The sequence below is a fragment of the Sceloporus occidentalis genome, unplaced genomic scaffold (genome assembly GCF_023333645.1).
Source record: "Sceloporus occidentalis isolate IW3139 unplaced genomic scaffold, rSceOcc1.0.p SCAF_228, whole genome shotgun sequence".
NCBI classification, from domain to species: domain Eukaryota; kingdom Metazoa; phylum Chordata; class Lepidosauria; order Squamata; family Phrynosomatidae; genus Sceloporus; species Sceloporus occidentalis.
In genome coordinates, this window is record NW_028317208.1 from 847,501 (window position 1) to 865,000 (window position 17,500).

Sequence of the window (17,500 nt, forward strand, 5' to 3'; positions counted from 1 at the left end):
AGAATACTTTAACTTTTTTTTTGTTAAAGTTAAACTAGTTTATGTTTAGATAATTCAATTTGGGGGTCCCTAGTCAATTTTGATCTTTATCTGCCTTTACAGACCCCCAAATAATTTTTTTTTTTACATTTTTATTTTTTTAACGTAATATTTTTTATTCTTTTTTTTTTACAAACCTTATACCTATATAGATACTTATATATATATATATTTGTAAATTCATGCATGGATTTGTGCATCATTATGTGTGTGTAAATGTATATGTAAACAGCAGGAAAACACACATGACCAATGCATTTTCACACAGTAGTAAAGAAAATGCATGTTTAACCCCTTAATGACCAATGACATGCCAGGCATTAAACAAGCTTAGAAAGCGATTGTAAATCGCTTTTTTCGCTTAAACTGTGTTGTTGAACACATATTGGGGTGTTGATTCTCAGTCACATATACTATGGGCTGTAAATTTGTACCTGAAGTATAATTTGCGTGAAAACCCCCCCACAAGATATATTAACTACCACAAAGTTTGATAAAGGCTGGTAGTAGAATGAGTGCATGGAAAGAGTTAAAATGCCACCATTTGCCATGTCTGGAGGATAACCTCAGCAGTGTTTGCAGATGGAATCAGGAACAGGAGCGAAAGCATGAACAGGAGCAGGAACCAGGAACTTGGGACAGATGTAATAATGCTGGGATATCTCTGCGCAAAAGGCTCAATAATTTAGCACTGAATGTAGTGTGTGGAGGGTTTAAATACTTCCTGTTATCCAGGATAAGCCTCCTTTGCCAGGGAGGAGGAGCAGTGATCTAAAGTCTCCTACTGGATCAGGTTATACGAAAGCACAGGTGTTGATATCCCTTAAATTTGATTCTGTATGCATCTGCCTGTGAACTCATGCACCCGCCATATTGGATAATAATTTTAAGGCAAGACAGGAGGCTCATATTTACTTCCTTTAACCCCTTAAGGTACCTAAAACCACTGGTACTGAAGTCCCGAAGCAATGTTGCCATTTTTGCGGTGTGGTAGTTCAGCCATTAGTCCCCTATTCTTGTGAATAGTGTAAACTATATATTGTTTTTTCAACAGGGCTTTTGATACCATAGTTACACGGATTAGCTGAAAAATTAGGATGAGAAATTTAGTAAAAACTAGCGTAAATTAGAAAAATACTCACACAATTAGGTAAAGTGGCAGAAAATCCCCTCCAAATGTATCAATTCGGGTGTTCTGATTTCATAAATTTATATGGAATCATTTATATGGAATTTCCATACTTTCCCAGCACTTATAGGGAACATACTATTAATTTTTTTTTTAAACTGTTGCATTTTTACATTTGGTATGATGGGATCGCAATTCTAATTTTGAACAAATAAACCAAAACATACCCAAAAAAGTATGTATTTCTGTAAAGGGGAATTTGGGGACTCTTTATGCAACTATTTGGCTGTGAATCACTTTCGAAATTGGCCAAAAACTGCCAAAACCTTTTTTATTTTTTAGGATTCTTAGGATTTTTTTGCACAGGGTATCTGTTATGGCAGAGAAATCCATTTTAACGTGTTCAGCCGCATCTCCAGATTACAGAAATACCCACATGCATAGGTTTTTTTGGTTTTGTGGACATTACAGAACACAAGTTGGAACATGCACTTTACGTATTCCAAACATTTTGCTTTAGTGGCCCTATGTGTCATTTGGGCCTGTTTACCACCCTCTAATTCTAAATATTTCCATAAAAGTCTGTAAAGCAGACAACCCAGAGTAACTAATCAGGAGCATCTGGGCATTTTACATGCAGCCATTTGGCCATAAATCACTGCCAAAGTCAGCTGTAGCAATAATTTCCTGAGCTTTTTCTTCAGTGTTGCTTACAATATTTTGCAGAGGATATGTGTAATGGCAGATGAATGCCGCCTAAATTGTTAAAAAAAACCCAAAAACCTAATAGGTTTTTTATGCCTATGGTTATTTGTTTTTTTGGAATTTGCAGAACAAAAACATATGGCACTATGCCCCCTTTCTCCTTGTGGCTCACCCTAACTCAACTTAAAAAAAAACAAACCAAAAAACTCAAAGTTAAATGTTTTACTAAACTTGGTGACACAGGGTGAGCACCTGCATTGGAGGTGATGTCCCAAGCAAGCGACAACCCTCATGATGCGTTCCTGGCCTGGAGACTAAGTTCTCTAGCTCTATGGAGTCATTCCTAGCGAAGGTGCTACAGTGGATGTAAAAAGTCTACACACCCCTGTTAAAATGCCAGGTTCTTGTGATGTTAAGGAATGAGACAAAGATAATTATGTCAGAACTTTTTTCACCTTTAAAAAAAAAAAAAACCAGGTTATTGTGAGTTTTTTCTCCCCTCAAATATTTCACTTTGTTTTGCAATTGAATTGTTCACGTTATAGGTCACCTATAACGTGAACAATTCAATTGCAAAACAAAGTGAAATATTTGAGGGGAGAAAAAACTCACAATAACCTGGTTGCATAAGTATGCACACCCTCTTACAACTGGGGCTGTGGCTGTGTTCAGTACCTGTTGCATCTCAGAGCAAAAGCCATGGTGCTCAGAAAGCTTCCAAAGCATCAGAGGCTTCTCATTGTTAAAAGATATCAGTCAGGACAAGGGTACAAAATAATTTCCAAAGCATTAGGTATACCATGGAACACAGTGAAGACAGTCATCAAGTGGAGAAAATATGGCACAACAGAGACATTACCAAGAACTGGACGTCCCTTCTTGCCGAGGCCAAGTTTGACAATTCAAGGCTCTTCCTCTCCTCAAGCCGGTCATGGCTTTATTCGGAGTGCGAGGAATCCGGTCTATTATTTATCTAGACAAAATCATTCTGTTCGCCCCGCAGAAGGCCTCTTTGCTGGAACAGACAGACTTTGTCACCCGTACTCTGCACGAATTTGGCTTTGTGGTCAACTATGACAAGTCAGAGTTGGTACCCTGCCAGAAGATCCAGTTTCTGGGCTTCTAAATCACTGCTGCTTCTTCCTACATCCAAGATTGCAGTCATCAAAAAGGAGATAGTCTTTGCTTCGCCAGGACGTCTCGCAGCTCACAGATCCGGGAGCGGAAGAACATGTCCTCGCTCCCCAGTGGCAGATCCCAGTTGTGGGAGCCGAGGATGTCGTACCTCCTCCCCAGCGGTTGACCGATGACCTGGGAGACGGCGCAGCCGGTCTGTGTTCCCAGCAGCAGCAGGAGCACCAGGGAGGGGATGCAGAAGGCATCACTCCCCAGCGGCTGAGTGAGTGCACGGTAGATGGTGCAGACGCCCAGTCTCCCCAGCGGCAGCTCACAAGTCCGGGAGTGGAGGAACCTGTCCTCCCTCCCCAGCTGCAATAGGAGCACCAGGGAGGGGACGCAGGCACCATCAGTACTCAGCAGCTGAGCAAGTGCCTGAGAACAGGTGCAACCGGTCACTCCCCATCGGCTGAAGTACACTCCAGGGAGAAGGGGCAGTCGGCACTTCTCTCCAGCGGCTGGTATGTTCATCGGGAGAGGCAGAGTTTGGCCGGGTGAGCACTGCACTTGTAGGGGTAATTGGGGTAGGGGACCAGTTGGGACAGGATAGACTGAGTAACTTCAGAGTCAACCCATCTGGGATCTCCTCCTGTGTTAGTCTCTTTGCGAAGGGGGAGAAATGTCACAGAAGCCTCTGTGCCATGGGCTCCTGGAGGGGACTGAGTGCCAGCCTCCTTCCTACAGACTATGGGCCCTAGTAAGGAGTGCCACGTTATCCAAATCAAAAGAGACTAAAGACTGTGGAGTTCAGAAACAGATTTGGGGTTCCTGCATTTTGGGACTGTGACGGTTCCCAGAGTCACCCTACCCCTCAGTTAATGTTATCTTTTTGTGTGTTATTAATAAAAAAATATTTTATTATTACCTTATTTCCTAACCGTTTACACACAGCACACTCAGGTCTGGGAGATAATCTAATCAAGACAATGCGTATTCCTTATTTTAGTGGTGTCTGTGTCCTTTTGTATTGTTAATCTCTTTACTGTCCCTGTTGTCTCTGGGAGGCAGATTAAGGGGCGGTTTGTAACCCAGTATCTTGTTTTATGTTAATGTGTGTTTTGCTGGATATATCCAGCCGTCTGTGTCTAAAATAAATCAGTTCTCCTCTTGTTGTACCTAAAGGCTAGTGTTGCCTGGTTATTTAGGTACTGGATAGCGATATCCTTTTACTTTGTTTGGGGATATTGGCTACAGATTTAAGAGAAAGATCATGAGCTGCAAGCATTTTAACATGCGACTGCATTTGGTTCTCATGGAATCTAAATAAACAAACACATATACTCACCATAATTGTTATCTCTCTTTTGCAAATGTTAAGATCAGGAACATTGTTAACGTACATTCTCTTCAAAGCACAGCGTACACCTGTACCATGTGTGCGTGCAAGGAATACAGTAGAAAAGCCCCCTGAAAAAAAATGTGCAATGAATTTAAAAAAGGTTGATCATAAACAGCTCAGGGACCACAGTACCAAAAAAAACCAACAATAATTCTGTTAGTCATTTTTTGGAAACTAATATTATAATGTTACTACTACTATATATTACTTTGATTTTACTGACATCAAACAACAAAAACTGTAAAAAGGAAGAAAAAAGTAATAAAGGGAATCTGTCACCAAAACAGTACTCAGAGTGGCTGCAGATTGCAGATAGAATGTATAAATGTATGATCAAAAGAAAATCAGTTTGGAATTCGATCGCACTGTTCCCTACCTAGGACATTACCATGAAAGAGCTTATGCAAATAAACTACTGTTAAGAAAGGATAATAGTTTTTTTGTATTATGCTTAATAGTGATGTTATCAATGAGGGACAAATGCACCAAATGTTAATGTTTTCTCTTCATTATGAGAATTTAAAGAGTGACACATTTGCTTGCAGTTGTGTAATAGCAATATATATATATATATATATATATATAATGATTTCTACAGATCTTTATACTTGCAATCCTTCTTTTGCCATGTGTGTGGCCTACTGAATTTAAGAAAAATCCCAATGGATTGTTTTTCTGATGTTTCTCACTCTCTTCTCAGTAGTGTAACAATTATAGCACATCATTTTGGAAAAAATCTTATTCATGAGTAACATTTGTTGGGAAAAGTAAGTAAAGACATCTATGCACCTGTCAGTTTTTTGTCTTTATTTTTATTTATTTGGGAAACAAATCCTTCCATTCATGGGTTCCAAGATTAAAACATAAGGTTGTCCTGTTTCTATCACTGTTTTGTGTGCTGATTAATGATGCATACCGTTTATTGGCTAAATTAATGTTACCAAAAATCCTAAACCGTTCAGACCGAGTAATCCATCACACGTGGAGAGCCATACTTTGTCACCGACTTGATAACAAGGAGAGGGTCTGCGTCTCCGATCAGCATATTGGGCTCAGGAGAGGTATGTTTTGAGAGCCTCCAGTCCTTGTTGAATGAGGAGTATACACTCAGCCACGGATGGAACAGTTTGGGAAGCAGGCAAGTCAGGATGAAACGTGGGTCCGTATCTATGACATATCCCCCCTTAGACGAGACCTTGGGGCACGGCACGGTGCTGGTCGACCGGGATGGAACCGATGGAATGCACGCAGATTGGCAGGGGCGTGGATGTTGGAAAGGGGTTCCCTTAGCCCTGCTCTGACCCGTTCCTTTGCGTGACGATGAAGATGACTTCTTCCAGGGTGCCTGGACCCCCAACACAAGCTAGCTCATCCTTGAGCGTATCAGACAGGCCCAGGCAAAATTGGTGCAATAAAGTGGGTTCGTTCCACGCTGTTTCCACTGCAACCCGCCTGAATTCTGCAGTGTAGTCCTCTACGGGCCAACGTACTTGTCTCAGGGTTCGCAAAGTGGCTTTTGCTGTGGCCACTCTGAGGGTCATCATACAGCGCGTCCATGGCCCAGGAAAAGCTTGCCAGGTGGCTAGAGCCGGGTGGTTCACTTGTAGGAGGTGGCACAAGGCGGCTGAAGAGGGCACAGGGAGGACCGCTTGCGGACGGGGACGCAGCCCACCCCGCGACAGAGTGTGGCACACGGCTCACACCCCAGGTAAGAGGCGAGGAGAAGGACCGGGGGCCTGACATTGCCTCTATGTCCTATTTGGGACATCTTTGAAGCTGGCCAATTCAGTTTACCTCATAAAACCATACCTCAAAAAAAACAAGACACCCTAGGATAATTTTAAATGCTTGTATTCTAACTAATACCATGCAAGGATTGTTGGGAAGATACAGCGCTAATTTTAGCCCTTTTTTAAAAAAAAATATGTTTTTGGACTTTCTTTTTACATTGTATTGGAACTGTAGAGTTCCAATGATGACATCACCGGATAATTATTTTTACATGTTATATTTTACCAATCACTTTGTGATTAGAAAGCTGGGGTCCATTGACTTGGATGGTTGAATGCAGTACCTGTAGTACAGAGCCCCTGGATAGACCTGTGAATTGGTTTAAACGTTTTTGAGGATTTGGTGGAATCCTGCTTGCGCAATAAGGAGCCTTCTTGTTGGTGCAGTCTGCCCTCTTTGCCGTCCACAACTGCGACCTTTTGGGGTCTTATTATAGAAACTACCCAGCAGAGAAATTTCCTCTCAGAAGACTAGATTCAGAAGTTAACCTAACTCATCTACTTGGCTTTAAGGAATCATAGTTGTAGTTTTGTAGTTGATGAGACTCCTAGCCAGATAGGCTTCCCTGGCCAATGTTACACAAGACAGAACCAGCATTTGTCCTGAAGATTTAGGACCAATCAGTTTCCTCATCTGGCTAGAGGTGTCATCTTCCCAGAGGACCCCTGGGGTGATTCATGGCGGTAGTTGAAGCATTATTAAACACTAATCTACAGCCACCAGACAAGACAGAAGGCTTGTTTTTCCCTCAGAAATCTCATGGTGCTGCCACAACCACAGGGCATTCTGGGTAGGAACATGCAAATAAGGTCAACAATAATCACCTTTTGCCGCTATATCCACTTTATACATGGATCTCTTGAAAGTAACTGCCTGCTGTACAAGACAGCCTTTAGACAAAACTTGGGTAAGAGGTGCAGTGGACATCTGTTTCGTCCTTAATTGGACTCATCAGCATGAGGTTGTGATACTGGCTATTACATACGTTATGGAGGGTAAAGGTAATGGAAAACCCTTCCACTTAAAATTAAGGGGGTAGTAGAAGCATTACTACCCCCTTAATTTTAAGTGGAAAGGTTTTATATATACATATTAGCAAATAAACAAAATTCTGATATCTAGCAACCTTTGTGAAATATGCAACCAAGTCTTTATTGCTTTAGACATTTTAACTTTATATTTACTTATGACCAAATATTTTCCAAAGAGGGCATCACTAAAACAGCTGAAACTAAGGGAATACATGGTCGCCATAAGCCTCTTAACGTGTTTAACCGCAAACAGCACTACATACTCACCATATACAACTCACTCTCCAGTCATAAAGATATCACACCAGTCATTTGATTCACTATATAGCCTGTAAAGAGCAACACTCCATATCACTCAATATAGTATAAAATCAAGTTACAGGCCATTTAACATTCAGTTATGAGTTGATTTATTTTTGGTTGGTAAATACATTTACAATAGCAGCCTGTCACAGACAAGGCTATTGGCCGAGGCGTGACGTGGGAGTATGAGTGTACAAAGGGTTGAACGCCAACCAGACTAACGGCGTGTTTGTCACTTCCCCCGCAGGACACCAAGCAACAACCAGTCACCCCAAAACTCCCCATGTAAAACACGCTGCCACCACCAAGAACTTTAAAGCCGGGCATCTTAGGTTACCCAAAAACAATAGGACTGCGATATATACACAATCCTCAAACTGATATCTATATAGTTAACCGCTTAGTAACGTGACATATATATATGTGACACACATTATATACATATGTATATATATATAATTTACTTATTTACTCACAAAGTCAATTGCACACCATTCCAAATATTCCAAGCCTGGTGCTAGTAACCAGCAGTTTAGCATACAAAGCACTCTCAAAGGATGGTCAGCACTCCAGGTCTTTAAGTTAACAACTTCTCTTCATTCAAACAAAGTCAAGTCGAAGTTTCAGTCACTGCCGACTTTCATATATATATATATATACACACACAAAAGGCTATCTCTAGGCACCCATTTTGGACATTATGCATCAATAATTACCCTGTGTCCCTTGATCTCCCCACCCCAGGGGTAATCAAGTTTTATATTGGGTTCTGACTGCAAAAGGAAAGGTGTGAACAAATGTTAATCGACTTAGCCCCAGTCAAATCCCTTAACCCATTCAGTGCCAAGCCCCAGTTACTCATACCATGGCATGACACAGGCCTATTGATATATTAATTGTCCACACTGGGGTATATTCGCTACAGGTATTTGCTGGAATACTTTAATTCCATTATTTTGCAATGCGTTAAGGTAAAAGCCCAGCAAGCTTCTCCAACGCTGCCTTTTAACCATTATAAAGGGACAACTACTTGCCAACCTCCTTGCTGGGGAAGTTTGCTGTAAACACTCATTTATTGTGTTCTGCTGTCACGTTGGTGCATCGCGCATACCTACCCCTCCGGACCAGAACCCCCTCACATTACCCTCCAGGGGGAGTCCCCTGCCCCGCATGCTGCTCCAGCAGTGCTCTGTGCTTGCCAGCCACGTGTCCCCTTCTGCATTCCTCCAGCAGAATGGCGCATGCATAGCTTGTTCACTGCACATGCGCAGTATCATTTCTGGTTCTTGCCCTTACAGGATCTTAAAGGGCCATACCTAAACCCTTCCTTTTTCCTCCCTGTGCTGCTATTGGCTCACCAGTTACTGTAACAATATTTAAAACCTCAGTACTCATTGTACCTTGCCTATAATAGCGCCTCTAAGCTGTTACTAGTGTTCCTGTGTTACCTATCCATATTTCCTGGCTGCCTGCATCAACTTATTCGCCTGTCAGATTATTCTTCTGCCTGCTCCTGTGTGTTTCTGCCTTCCGTTTTCTTTCTTATTTCTGTAAGTGGTTCCTTCACTATATCCTGCTGTGACATCTTGTATCACTAACCTCTTAGGGATTGCCCTTAATAAATTAGTGGTATCAGGGAGTCCCTGTTCAGTGAATAGAAAATTTACCCCTGAGATTGAAGTATAAATTCTGGTTTAGGTATAGTGACATAGAAACATAGAATCTGACAGCACATAAGAAGCATTCTGCCCATCTCCCTGTTGTAAAGACTCAAACCATATTTGGTCCTTTGTCTTCCTTTTATATTTAGGATAGCCTTATTACTGTCCCAAAAAACAAAGCTCACCCAAAAAATAACTCCAGCTCACCCTTTAGATGTTTTGCAGAGACGCTTCAAATTGCAGGGAGCACGGGATAGAAGGCCGAGCTATATCCTCGGTTAATCCAAATGACAGTTTAGATAGAAGATCCAGCTCCACAAATAAGGGTTAAAAATTCAAAATTTAATTAGACCAGTTAAAACATGATAGACAAAAAAAGAGAAAAAAAGAGAGATGTGCTCAAGTGATTGAGAAAAAATACGCCAACGCGTTTCAAACCTTACGGTTCTTAATCACGTCCGCACGATGTGTTTTACCTCTGCCCCCAAGACTTACCAGAGCAGACTCCCGGGTATCTTGCGGGGCCGGCGGGGAACATCTACGCAATACGCGTATGCAACTTCCGGTGCCGGCACATCCGCTGAGTGCCGGCACCGGAAGTTGTATTGCATAAATGTCCCCCGCCGGCCCCGCAAGACACCCAGGAGTCTGCTCTGGTAAATCGGGAGGAGGACAGTGGCAGCATATCTCGGAGGAGGAGGACAGTGGCAGCATATCTCGGGGGGGGGGGCAAAGTGGCAGCATATCTCTGAGGAGGAGGACAGTGGCAGCATATCTCGGGGGGGGGCAGAATGGCAGCATATTTTGGGGGGGGGACAGAGTGGCAGCATATCTATTAAAAAACTTTTTCTTTAAAAAAGCACCAAACTTTTAGGGTGCGGCCTATATCCGAGCCAATACGGTACATGCTTAAGCTGGCACATGAAACCCCATTGGCAGGGCATCTGGGAGTGGATAAGAAAATCCAGGCTGGCTCATAACTTTTACTAGCCCAGCATGGGCACCGCTGTACCTATCATAGCTGAGCCATTTGAGCGGGTAGCAGTGAGGCCCTTAAGCTACTTGAGCAAGGGATATTGACAAATCCCTATTACCCCTGATGCCAGGAATACTCTGCATTTATTACATCCTTTGGTTCTGTGTAATGCCCTTTGGGATGAAAAATGCACCTACCATGTTCCAAAGGCTAGTGAATCAGTTGCAGGAAGGTCAAAGGGAGTCTGCAGTGTCCTACCTTGATGATATTGCAGTGTTTAGTAACATCTGGGAGGAACACTTGGTCCATTTGGACAAGGTTCTGGGTCTCATTGCCAATGCAGGGCTCACCATCAAATCTCACAAGTGTCAAATACGCATGAGAGAAGTCTAGTATTTGGGGCATAGAGTGAAAGGGGGAAATATACACCCTGGGCCAGATAAGGTAGAGGCAACCACTACCTAGCCAACCCCCAATACCAAGAAGCAGGTAATGTCTTTTTTGGGAAGTGCAGGGTAAATTAGTCCCAGACTATAGTACCATAGCTAAGCCTGTCACGAACCAAGGACACAGGTAGATAAGGAGCCCAGGTGCAGGGGATACGAGTGGCTCTGTCTGTACCCCACGATGCATGATGGCTTGGGGTTGGTACAGACAGGCGCAGTAAATAACTCAAAGACAGAAGATGCGGATTAAGAGTTGTATTGCATATGATGGTACAATATATATATATACAAAGAAAGTCACTTGGCAGGAAGCCCTCGGGTTGGGGCACACGCGCCAGGAAGCCCTCGGGTTGGGGCACACGCGCCAGGAAGCCCTCGGGTTGGGGCACACGCGCCAGGAAGCCCTCGGGTTGGGGCACACGCGCCAGGAAGCCCTCTCGTTGGGGCAGACGCGCCAGGAAGCCCTCTCGTTGGGGCAGACGCGCCAGGAAGCCCTCGGGTTGGGGCACACGTGCCAGGAAGCCCTCGGGTTGGGGCACACGCGCCAGGAAGCCCTCTCGTTGGGGCACACGCGCCAGGAAGCCCTCTCGTTGGGGCACACGCGCCAGGAAGCCCTCTCGTTGGGGCACACGCGCCAGGAAGCCCTCTCGTTGGGGCACACGCGCCAGGAAGCCCACTTGCAGGGCACACACGGCAGGAAGCCCACTTGCAGGGCACACACGGCAGGAAGCCCACTTGCAGGGCACACACGGCAGGAAGCCCTCTCGTTGGGGCGCACACGGCAGGAAGCCCACTTGCAGGGCACACGGCATGGCTAGAAGCCCACTTGCAGGGCACACGGCATGGCTAGAAGCCCACTTGCAGGGCACACGCGGCAGGTTGCCCACTTGCAGGGCACACGCGGCAGGTTGCCCACTTGCAGGGCACACGCGGCAGGTTGCCCACTTGCAGGGCACACGGCATGGCTAGAAGCCCACTTGCAGGGCACACGGCATGGCTAGAAGCCCACTTGCAGGGCACACGGCATGGCTAGAAGCCCACTTGCAGGGCACACGGCATGGCTAGAAGCCCACTTGCAGGGCACACGCGGCAGGCTGCACACTTGCAGGGCACACGCGGCAGGAAGCCCACTTGCAGGGCACACGCGGCAGGAAGCCCACTTGCAGGGCACACGCGGCAGGAAGCCCACTTGCAGGGCACACGCGGCAGGAAGCCCACTTGCAGGGCACACGGCATGGCTAGAAGCCCACTTGCAGGGCACACGGCATGGCTAGAAGCCCACTTGCAGGGCACACGGCATGGCTAGAAGCCCACTTGCAGGGCACACGGCATGGCTAGAAGCCCACTTGCAGGGCACACGGCATGGCTAGAAGCCCACTTGCAGGGCACACGGCAGGTTGCCCACTTGCAGGGCACACGGCAGGTTGCCCACTTGCAGGGCACACGGCAGGTTGCCCACTTGCAGGGCACACGGCAGGTTGCCCACTTGCAGGGCACACGGCAGGTTGCCCACTTGCAGGGCACTCGACTTGGGAGTCCACTTAGTGGGGTGCTGGCCACAACTCAGGAACACGGCAAGAGACAAAGCAGGAGCAGATCAGGAACCAAAGCAGGAGCAGATCAGGAACCAAAGCAGGAGCAGATCAGGAACCAAAGCAGGAGCAGATCAGGAACCAAACAGGTAGTCCTCAAACGTCAATGTCAAGGCCCAGACTGCAGGGCTGGGCAGGTTTATAAAGGCTGTCTTGATCATGAAATCAACTGCAGCTGGACCTGATAACCAGTCTGAGTGGTTCTGAGTGGCAAGGGCGGCCACTAGTGGCTGAAAACGTAAAATGAGTAATACAAAGTTTAACCAAGTCCATACAGCGAAGGGTGAACGTTACAAAGCCTCTTACAGACCTGATCAAGAAAAGGCTTTATAAGCACAATGTGATGCTGGGCTGGGGCTGTGCTCAGCCAGGTTAATGCCAGGTTTGAGGAGCATCCAATAATGTACCTAATCAGAAAACCATTGCCCAGTGAACTAGCCTGTGGTGGAGAAGGAATGTCTGACAGTGATATGAGCCTTGCAAAAGCTACAGCTCTATTTGTATGTATGGGATTTCACTGTCATTACTGATCATAAACCTCTGCATTGGCAGCAGGAAACAACAGCAAGGTGCTGAGGTGGAGTATTTCACTCCAACAGTATAATCTTACTACACAGTAAAAGAAATGCAGTTTACAAGGGCATGCTGATGGCTTATGTTGACAAGAAAGAGTCCAGGATTTAGGCAGACATAGAAGATTATTGGATTATGGTCCCAAGAAGTCAGGTACCCTAGAAGGTAAAAGAGTAGCACTCACCATAGCTATAATAACCCATTTGCAGGCTGCCCAGGAGGACGCAAAGGAGTGTGGAGCAGAGAATGGCTGACCTCCTCTGTCTACCATCTTAAAAAGGAAGGTGTCATGATTAATCCATTGAATTAAGTGCATGCATGGAAGGGTAATTTAGCAGAGGTGATTAGTTTCCATGGTCATGGCTATGATTTTTTTGCTCACGGCATACCTTCTGCCAACAAAAAGCTTATGACAGAACACAATTCTTCCCCCCAGGGTAAAAACTCTTATACTAAACTGGGAGGGCAGCCGGCTTGCCAGACAAAACTAGTCACATGACATGCTAAGACACTACCAATTACTACTCCTTCCGCCTTCACCGTTTCCAACAAGAATATTAAAGTGTGGAAACTTTTTGAAAGTCTCTTGTATATAATTAGGGCTGCAACAACGAATCGATAAAAACGATAATAATCGATTATGAAAATCGTTGTCAACGATTTTCATAATCGATTAGTTGAATCGATTTTTATCGATTTATAAAATTATGTTTTTCAGAGCAAACGCTCTGAAAAACTCCCGTCCCTCTATAATCCGATCTCAAATAGAGATCGGATTATAACTGTAGAATCCAGACCCCCCACAAAGCTGCAGGAGACCTGGATCCTCTCTGCCACCCGGTGAGGGTCTGTGCAAAACACACAGACATCCTCCGCTTCTCCCCTCCACTTCCGCCGGGGCTTCTATTACTGAACCCGGCGTCACGTGACCTTCCAGTGCGGCTTCCATCATGGAAGCCCCAACGGAAGCGGAGGGGAGAAGCGGCTGTCTGCGCGCATCACACAGACCCCTACCGGCTGCCGGAGAGGATCCAGGTCCCGCTGCAGCGCCTGCAGGGGATTTGGATTTTAGTGCGCGATGTGCGCAACCTCGCTACTTCATCTCGCTGCCACTTCCACCTGCCCCACCAGGGGTTAATATATCAACAGAAGAAAAACAGGACAAGTAAGCAGCACTGGGTAAGTATTATCTTTATTTTTATGCTCATTTGCCCTGTGTTTCTTCTGTTGATATATTAACCCCTGGTGGGGCAGGTAGAATTTTTGCAGGATCTATTAATTATGTGCATTTGTGGGTTTTTTTTATGTCTATAATATTTGATTTATTGTCCTTATATTTATATATATTTATATTGTATTGTGTATTTTTTTTGTCTATATTTAATAAATATAAATATAAAAAAACAATTTTAGTGATGTCAGTTTTTCTTATATCGGGGGGGCATATCAGGGGGCACAGTGGCATAAAGGGGCTATAAGGCGTATCAGGGGGCACAGTGGCATAAAGGGGCTATAAAGTGTATCAGGGGGGACAGTGGCATAAAGGGGCTATAAGGCATATCAGGGGGGACAGTGGCATGAAGGCGCTATAAGGCATATCATGGGGCACAGTGGCATCTCAGTGGCATATAGGGGTAAAAGGCATATCGGGGCATGGTGGCATATCAAGGGTAAAGGCATATAGGGGGCTATAAGGCATATCAGGAAGGCACAGTGGCATATATGGGGCTATAAGGCATATCAGGGGGCACAGTGGCATATTAGGGGACAAAGTGGCATATCAGTGGCATATAGGGGGCTATAAGGCATATCAGGAGGGGTATAATGCATATCAGGGGACAGAGTGGCATATAGGAGGTATCCCCTTATACCTCCTATATGCCACTCTGTCCCCTGATATGCCTTATACCCCTCCTGATATGCATTTCTGGGACAGAGAGGCAAGCTGGGGGTGAGATGTGCATAACTGGGCAAAAATAGTTTACATGAATATTTACTAGTAAAGCTTTTTTTGGTATTTTTTGAGTTCTTGTTAAAATATAGCTTTAATTATGTCAGTAAAATAAGAAGGCGAATCGTGAAATGCCATTGTAAATTATACGTTTTTATTTTAAATAAACGAAAAATTTGCATATTTTTTTTTTACCCGATTAATCGATTAATGGAAAAAATAATCGGCCAACTAATCGATTATGAAAATAATCGTTAGTTGCAGCCCTATATATAATAGTAATTTAACAATCAATTGCTAAATGATTTAGTGACAACATTAATCTACTTAATAAGGTGATAAATAAATTAAATTATTAGTACATAGAAAATGAATAATTGATAAATATTAAATAGCTTAATAAATTGTAACCAACATACACTTACACCAGGGGTCTGCAAATTTGGTTTGGATCTTGAAAATTAGGTCCACACGCGCTAACATCTTATGCTCACAAGCACTTAAACATACAGTAACACACACGCTAACATTCTACGCTTATGACCACACATGCTAACACCATTCACTAATACATACATTCTAACACTATATGTTGACATACACATTCATGATAATTTCATACTATACCATAAACACCATACATCCTCTAACACTATGGACACACACGCACAATGAATCTGGCACTACAATACAGTATGAAAACGTATACGGATTCCAAACAGTGTATGCACACTATAAAAAAATGAAAAAATAAACCCGCTTCTAGGGCTATATAGTACATAAGTGAAAATAAAGTAAATATCAAAAATAAAATAGTGTAAATAACCAATTAAAGAGGGATGTACATTGATACCTATGAGTAAATTTCTGAAGAGCAAAAGGAGTGACAACAATAATGACCTCGTGACTTGGTTACAAAGGGTGAGCAACTACAAAATGTGATTCACAAAAAAAAAAAAAAATACTTTGTGGGTGACAATATGCGAACACACAAGTGGAATCACAATATAATCAAATGGGTCCAAAAACCTAAATGACAATATAAAAAACACAACAGCCTAGTGCAATATGTTGGTGCAAATAAGCAGAATTGGCAAAAACAACTTGTTAGGAGCCTCAATTGTGAGTGCATTCTAACTGTGACGGGACCGACCTGTACCCCGACTGGGTACTCCGGTCAATCATTGCTTCCTCCTGCCTGGACACCAACAATCAACCCTTCAGCACCAGCGTTGTAAATAGAAAGGGGGACGTCGCTGCACCGGAGCTGCGTTGGCACTGTGGCTATCCGAAGCTTAGCTACACAGCGTGGCTATTGTCCTGAAAAGGACAATAAAGGATCATAGCAGCCCACCCCAAGCATCAGGCAACACTCATGTTGAGGTGAAAACAGGACTCCTTTATTAAAACCAAATACAGAGCTATATATACACAAGGAATAAAAAGGGCAAGATAAATATCACATGATCTAATTACCATGTCAGAAAGGATGTAATTAGATCAAATCCTGCAACACAATATCCGGGGGAAGGACATGATGACATGAGACATAAATAATTACATTCATTGGGGATGTAGACGTGGAATGATGATAGACATATAATTGTCTTGAGACAGACAATGGCCAGGACGCAGAGATAACAAGAGCTCACAGGATTAACAGCTACCTGTTGTGTAATTGATAATTAGGTATGCAGCAGTGACACCTAGTCATACCTACAAGGGGTCTTAAGACAAGGGCTTACTCACACAATAACAGAGGAAACACTTCACACCTATACAATCAACAATGCAAAGACATTCAGCCTTCTTCCTACAACAGGATGTCCAGCTGACGTTACAGTTTTGAGACTCTTGAGTAGTAAAACATGGGGAAAATCAGCAGAAACGGAACCCCTGTATCCACACACAGAAGTCTCTACAAGGCCTGGGACCATAGTCGATAGGGAGGAGCCTGGCTCTCAAGCCTCTCCAGGGGCCCCAGTGATGGAGGGTTCTGTCACACTAACAACATAGGGGCATAGAAAAATAGCCTAGATTTTCCTATGCTCATACTTGCCGCTACCATCATGACCCGGTACCGATATTCCCACTGAGGACAGGCGAAAAAAGATGGGCTTCTTGCATCTGTGCAAAAGAACTTTATTCATCCATCTATCCATAAACAGCAGGGGAAAATGCAGCACTGAACCTCTGAACGCCTACTACAATACAGTAGACATGCTGACTCTATACTCTTTAAATGTTTTCAACTATATATTTGCACACACAATGCCTCTAGCACTCATATATATATATATATATATATATATATATATATATATATATATATATATATATATATATATATATAGTGTGACACAATACTTAATTTCATATTCTGACATAAGAAGCAATGTCTACTTCAAGAACTATGGGACAATAATATACATCTGGCCAAACAACTAGAAAACAAAGTTTAATATTTTCAAGACAACAGCACCTTCTTAACCCCTTCAATCCCGGAGCAATTTTGCCATTTTTGCGCTGTCGGTTGAGCGATGATTCTCTTTTACTGTGAATAGTGTACCCATATAAACTATATATTGTTTTTTCAAGGAGAGATAGAGCTTTCTTTTGATACCATAGTTGGATGATTAGCTGAAAATTTAGAATTAGAAATTTAGTAAAAACTAGCAAAAATTAGAAAAAAACATCTGTTTTTTTTCATTTTCCCTCTGAATCCTCACAAAATTAGGTAAAGAGACAGAAAATTCCATCCAGATTTATCCATTTAGGTGTCCTGTAG

General features: G+C 43.6%; 1 pseudogene; it reads right to left on the reverse strand.

Moving 5' to 3' along the window:
- The window catches only part of LOC149276713 (BMP-2-inducible protein kinase-like), a 189,581-nt pseudogene that overhangs the window by 143,410 nt on the left and 28,671 nt on the right, over nt 1–17,500 (reverse strand).